The sequence below is a fragment of the Lupinus angustifolius genome, chromosome LG06, assembly GCF_001865875.1.
Source record: "Lupinus angustifolius cultivar Tanjil chromosome LG06, LupAngTanjil_v1.0, whole genome shotgun sequence".
Classification (NCBI taxonomy): Eukaryota; Viridiplantae; Streptophyta; class Magnoliopsida; order Fabales; family Fabaceae; genus Lupinus; species Lupinus angustifolius.
In genome coordinates, this window is record NC_032014.1 from 21251404 (window position 1) to 21258726 (window position 7323).

A 7323-nucleotide genomic window follows, 5' to 3' on the forward strand; every position below is an offset into this window, starting at 1 on the left:
TCGAGAACATATTCAACCGTTGAAATTTTCTAAAACGCTGTTTAACTCAGTTTCTGCTCAAAACCGAAAATGGTGATGTTCTTGAACTTATGAAAATATTTTGTTGAAACCATGAACAACTTGTGTTCATGGAGTTGTTATAATGTTTTATTACATGTATTTTGTTGATTTAGCCAAAGCGGATGATGATGAAATCAAAGGAACCTTTAGGAAGTGTTTTGCAAAATGAGAATGTATGTTAATATTTTCGAAAATGAATTTATGGGAATTAGACAAAACTCTAGGTGAGTTTTAGTCTTGTAATTCTATTTCCAATTTGGTGATAAATTATCATGATTTTCGGAGACTGTCTGTTTCGGACCGCTGTCGGGCCGAATCTCAACCAGTACGAACGGCTCAAAAAGTGGTTTTTTGAGTTCCGTAACTCGGAATCTAATTCCGATCGTACCATTGGCTTCGTAATCATATTTCGAGTCGAGATAGACCCTGAGTTGGTCCATAACTATTTTCTTCATTTTCTTCTTCTTTCTGATCTCTCAACATTCAACCAATGGATGGTGATGAGATTTAAGTATGTTGTTCATGAGCATGTCAAGAACATATTCAACCGTTGAAATTTTCTAAAACGCTTTCTAACTCATTTTCTCCTCAAAACCGAAAATGGTGATGTTCTTGAACTTATGAAAATATTTTGTTGAATCCCTGCACAACTTTTGTTCATGGAGTTGTTATAATGTTTTATTACATTTATTTTGTTATTTTAGACAAAGGAGATGATGATGAAATCAAAGGAAACTTTAGGAAGTGTTTTGGAAAAATGAGAATGTATGTAATTATTTTCCAAAATGAATTTCTGGGAATTTTCGGTAAAGAATTAGACAAAACTCTTAAGAGTTTTAGTCTTGTAATTTTATTTCCAATTTGGTGGTAAATTTTCATGATTTTCGGAGACAGTCTGTTTCGGACCGCTGTCGGGCCGAATCTCACCCAGTACGTACGGCTCAAAAAGTGGTTTTTTGAGTTCCGTAACTCGGAATGGAATTCCGATCGTGCCATTGGCTTCGTAATCATATTTCGAGTCGAGATAGACCATGAGTTGGTCCATAACTATTTTCTATAATATTTTCACTCGGAATGTTGAAATTCGAAGTTCCAACAGTAAAGTAAAATCGGGTGATCATTTTTGGCTACTCGAATATTGGCCAACAATTCTCGAGCATGTTTTTAATCGCGCACTTTTCACCGAAGTCGTCGCGTCTCATAAGTCACTTCACAAAATCTACCTACAAAGTGTTATAGATTTCACTCATTAATGCCTTGATTTACCACCACCAAATCCCCTAAATCAATCACTTTGATTCACTCACCCTCTTGGATTTGCTAGATTGCCTTGGGAAATGGGTTTAGAAATCAGATTTCTCCCACCCCGCAACTCTATAAATACCCATGTATCCTCATGCGCTAACACTTTGCAAAAATTTGGCAATTTGAAGATTTGAGAGCAAGTTACTTTCATCATCTTTTCTTCTTCTTTCAATCCTTGATCTCTCAACATTCAACCCATGGATGGTGATGAGATTTAAGTATGTTGTTCATGATCAAGTCAAGAAAATATTCAACCGTTGAAATTTTCTAAAACGCTTTCAAACTCATTTTCTCCTCAAAACCGAAAATGGTGATGTTCTTGAACTTATGAAAATATTTTGTTGAAACCATGAACAACTTGTGTTCATTGTGTTGTTACAATGTGTTATTACATGTATTTTGTTGTTTTAGCCAAATGGGATGATGATGAAATCAAAGGAACCTTTAGGAAGTGTTTTGGAAAAATGAGAATGTTTGTAAATATTTTCGAAAATGAATTTCTGGGAATTTTAGGTAAAGAATTACACAAAAGTCAAGATGCGTTTTAGTCTTGTAATTCTATTTCCAATTTTTTGGTAAATTTTCATGATTTTCAGAGACAGTCGGTTTCGGACCACTGTCGGGCCTAATCTCACCCGGTACAGCTCAAAAAATGGTTTTTTGAGTTCCGTAACTCGGAATCGAATTCCGATCGTGCCGTTGCCTTCATAATCACGTTTAGAGTCAAGATAGTCCCTGAGTTGGTCCATAACTATTTTCTAAAATATTTTCACTCGGAATGCCGAAATTCGAAGTTCCAACCGTAAAGTAAAATCGGGCGATCATTTTTGGCTACTTGAATATTGGCCGATAATACTCGAGCATGGTTTTAATCGCGCGCGTTTCGCCGAAGTCGTCGCGTAACATGAGTCACCTCACAAAATCTACCTACTAAAGGTTATAGATTTCACTCATTAATGCCTTCATTTACTACCACCAAATTACCTAAATCGCTCACTTAACCCATGATTCACTCACCCTCTTGGATTTGCTAGATTGCCTTGGGAAATGGGTTTAGAAATCATATTTCTCCCATCCCGCAACTCTATAAATACCCATGTATCCTCATGTGCTAACACTTTGCAAAAATTTGGCAATTTGAAGATTGGGAGTAAGTTATTTTCATCATCATTTCTTCTTCATTTTCTTCTTCTTTCAATCCTTGATCTCTCAACATTCAACCAATGTATGGTGATGAGATTTAAGTATGTTGTTCATGAGCATGTCAAGAACATATTCAACCTTTTAAATTTTCTAAAACGCTTTCTAACTCATTTTTTCCTCAAATCCGAAAATGGTGATGTTCTTGAACTTAAGAAAATATTTTGATGAAACCATGAACAACTTTTGTTCATGGAGTTGTTATAATGTTTTATTACATGTATTTTGTTGTTTTAGCCAAAGGGGATGATTTTGAAATCAAAGGAACCTTTAGGAAGTGTTTTGGAAAAATGAGAATGTCTGTAAATATTTTCGAAAATGAATTTCTGGGAATTTTCGGTAAAGAATTAGACAAAAATCTAATTGAGTTTTAGAATTGTAATTCTATTTCCAATTTGGTGGTAGCTTTTCATGATTTTCGGAGACAGTCGGTTTCGGACCGCTCTCGGGCCGAATCTCACCAGGTACAGCTCAAAAAATGGTTTTTTGAGTTCCGTAACTCGGAATCAAATTCCGATCGTGCTGTTGGTTTCGTAATCACATTTTGAGTCAAGATAGTTCCTGAGTTGGTCCATAACTATTTTCTAAAATATATTCCTCGTAAAGCCGAAATTCGAAATTCCAACCGTAAAGTAAAATCGGGCGATCATTTTTGGCTACTCAAATATTGGCCGACAATACACGAGCATGGTTTTAATCATGCGCGTTTCACCGAAGTCATCGCGTCACATGAGTCACTTCACAAAATCTACCTGCTCAATGTTATAGATTTCACTCATTAATGCCTTGATTTACTACCACCAAATCCCCTAAATCACTCACTTAACCCATGATTCACTAACCCTCTTGGATTTGATAGATTTCCTTGGGAAATGGGTTTAGAAATCAGATTTCTCCCACCCCGCAACTCTATAAATACCCATGTATCCTCATGCGCTAACAGTTTGCAAAATTTTGGCAATTTGATGATTGGGAGTAAGTTACTTTCATCATATTTTCGTCTTCATTTTCCTCTTCTTTTAATCCTTGATCTCTCAACATTCAACCAATATATGGTGATGAGATTTAAGTATGTTGTTCATGAGCATGTCAAGAACTTAATCAACCTTTTAAATTTTCTAAAACGCTTTCTAACTCATTTTCTCCTCAAATCCGAAAATGGTGATGTTCTTGAACTTATGAAAATATTTTGTTGAAACCATGAACAACTTGTGTTCATGGAGTTGTTATAATGTTTTATTACATGTATTTTTTTGTTTTAGCCAAAGGGGATGATGATGAAATCAAATGAACCTTTAGGAAGTGTTTTGGAAAAATGAGAATGTATGTAAATATTTTCGAACATGAATTTCTGGGAATTAGACAAAACTCTAGTTGAGTTTGAGTCTTGTAATTCTATTTCAAATTTGGTGGTAAACTTTCATGATTTTTGGTGACAGTCTATTTCGGACCGCTGTCGGGACGAATCTCACCCAAGACGGCTCAAAAACAGGTATTTTGAGTTCCGTAACTCGGAATCGAATTCCGATCGTGCCGTTGGCTTCTTTGCCACATTTCGAGTCAAGATAGACCCTGAGTTGATCTATAACTATTTTCTAAAATATTTTCACTCGGAATGTCGAAATTCGAAATTCCAACCGTAAAGTAAAATCGGGCGATCATTTTTGGCTACTCGAATATTGGCCGAAAATACTCGAGCATGGTTTTAATCGCGCACGTTTCGCCAAAGTCGTCGCGTCACATGAGTCACTTCACAAAATCTTCCTGCTCAATGTTATAGATTTCACTCATTAATGCCTTGATTTACTACCACCAAATCCCCTAAATCACTCACTTAACCCATGATTCACTAACCCTCTTGGATTTGATAGATTTCCTTGGGAAATGGGTTTATAAATCAGATTTCTCCCACCCCGCAACTCTATAAATACCCATGTATCCTCATGCGCTAAAACTTTGCAAAAATTTGGCAATTTGAAGATTTGAGAGTAAGTTACTTTCATCATCTTTTCTTCTTCATTTTCTTCTTCTTTCAATCCTTGATCTCTCAACATTCAACCAATGGATGGTGATGAGATTTAATTATGTTGTTCATGGGCATGTCCAGAACATATTCAACCGTTGAAATTTTCTAAAACATGGTGATGTTCTTGAACTTATGAAAATATTTTGTTGAAACCATGAACAACTTGTGTACATGGAGTTGTTATAATGTTTTATTACATGTATTTTTTTTGTTTTAGCCACAGGGGATGATGATGAAATCAAAGGAACCTTTAGGAAGTGTTTTGGAAAAATGAGAATGTATGTAATATTTTCGAAAATGAATTTCTGGGAATTTTAGGTAAAGAATTACGCAAAACTCAAGTAGAGTTTTAGTCTTGTAATTCTATCTCCAATTTGGTGGTAAATTTTAACGATTTTCGGAGACAGTCGGTTTCGGACCTCTGCCGGGCCCAATCTCACCGGTAAGCTCAAAAAGTTGTTTTTTGAGTTCCGTAACTCGGAATCGAATTCCGATCATGCCTTTGGCTTCGTAATCACATTTAGAGTCAAGATCGACCCTGAGGTTGTCCATAACTATTTTCTAAAATATTTTCACTCGGAATGTCGATATTCGAAGTTCCAACCGTAAAGTAAAATCGGGCGACCATTTTTGGCTACTCGAATATTGGCCGACAATACTCGAGCATGATTTTAATCGCACGCATTTTGCCGAAGTCGTCGCGTAACATGAGTCATTTCACAAAATCTACCTTGTAAATGTTATAGATTTCACTCATTAATGTCTTGATTTACTAACACCAAATCCCCTAAATCACTCACTTAACCCCTGATTCACTCACCCCCTTCGATTTGCTAGATTGCCTTGGGAAATGGGTTTAGAAATAAGATTTCTCTCTCCCTGCAACTCTATAAATACCCATGTATCCTCATGCGCTAACACTTTGCAAAATTTTGGCAATTTGAAGATTTGAGAGAAAGTTACTTTCATCATCTTTTCTTCTTCATTTTCATCTTCTTTCAATCCTTGATCTTTCAACATTCAACCAATGGATGGTGATGAGATTTAAGTATGTTGTTCATGAGCATGTCAAGAACATATTCAACCGTTGAAATTTTCTAAAACGCTTTCTAACTCATTTTCTCCTCAAAACCGAAAATAGTCATGTCCTTGAACTTATGAAAATATTTTGTTGAAACCATGAACAACTTGTGTTCATGGAGTTGTTATAATGTTTTATTACATGTATTTGGTTGTTTTATCCAAAGGGGATGATGATGAAATCAAAGGAACCTTTAGGAAGTGTTTTGGAAAAATGAGAATGTATGTAAATATTTTCGAAAATGAATTTCAAGGAATTTTCGGTGAAGAATTAGACAAAACAATAGTAGAGTTTTAGTCTTGTAATTCTATTTCCAATTTGGTGGTAAATGTTTATTTCGGAGACAGTCGGTTTCGGACCGCTGTAGGACCGAATCTCACCTCGTACGGCTCAAAAAGTGGTTTTTTGAGTTCCGTAACTCGGAATCGTATTCCGGTCGTGTCGTTGGCTTCCTAATCACATTTCGAGTCAGAATAGACCTTGAGTTGGTCCATAACTATTTTCTATAATATTTTCAATCGGAGTGCCGAAATTCGAATTTCCAACCGTAAAGTAAAATCGGGCGACAATTTTTGGCTACTCGAATATTGGCCGACAATACTCGAGCATGGTTTTAATCACGCGCGTTTCACCGTTGTCGTCGCGTCAAATGAGTCACTTCACAAAATCTACCTACTAAATGTTATAGATTTTACTCATTAATGCATTGATTTACTACCACCAAATCTCCTAAATCACTCACTTAACCCATGATTCACTCACCCTCATGGATTTGCTAGAATGCCTTGGGAAATGAGTTTAGAAATCAGATTTCTCCCACCCTGCAACTCTATAAATACCCAAGTATCCTCATGCGCTATCACTCTGCAAAAATTTGGCAATTTGAAGATTTGAGTGCAAGTTACTTTCATCATATTTTCTTCTTCATTTTCTTCTTCTTTCAATCCTTGATCTCTCAAGATTCAACCAATGGATGGTGATGAGATTTAAGTATGTTGTTCATGAGCATGTCAAGAACATATTCAACCGTTGAAATTTTCTAAAACGCTTTCTAACTCATTTTCTCCTCAAAACCGAAAATGGTGATGTTCTTGAACTTATGAAAATATTTTGTTGAAACCATGAACAACTTGTGTTCATAGAGTTGTTATAATGTTTTATTACATGTATTTGGTTGTTTTAGCCAAAGGGGATGATGAGGAAATCAAAGGAACCTTTAGGAAGTGTTTTAGAAAAATGAGAATGTGTGTAAATAGTCTCGAAAATGAATTTCTGCGAATTTTCGATAAAGAATTAGACAAAAATCACTTGTAGAGTTTTAGTCTTGTAATTGTATTTACAATTTGGTGGAAAATTTTCATGATTTTCGGACACAGTCGGTTTCGGACCGCTGTCGGACCGAATCTCACCCGGTACGGCTCAAAAAGTGGTTTTTTGATTTCCGTAGCTCGGAATCGAATTCCGATCGTGCCGTTGGCTTCATAATCACATTTCGAGTCGAGATAGACCCTGAGCTGGTCCATAACTATTTTCTATAATATTTTCACTCGGAATACCGAAATTCGAAGTTCCAACCGTAAAGTAAAATCGGGCGATCATTTTTGGCTACTCGAATATTGGCGGACAAGACTCGAGCATGGTTTTAATCGCG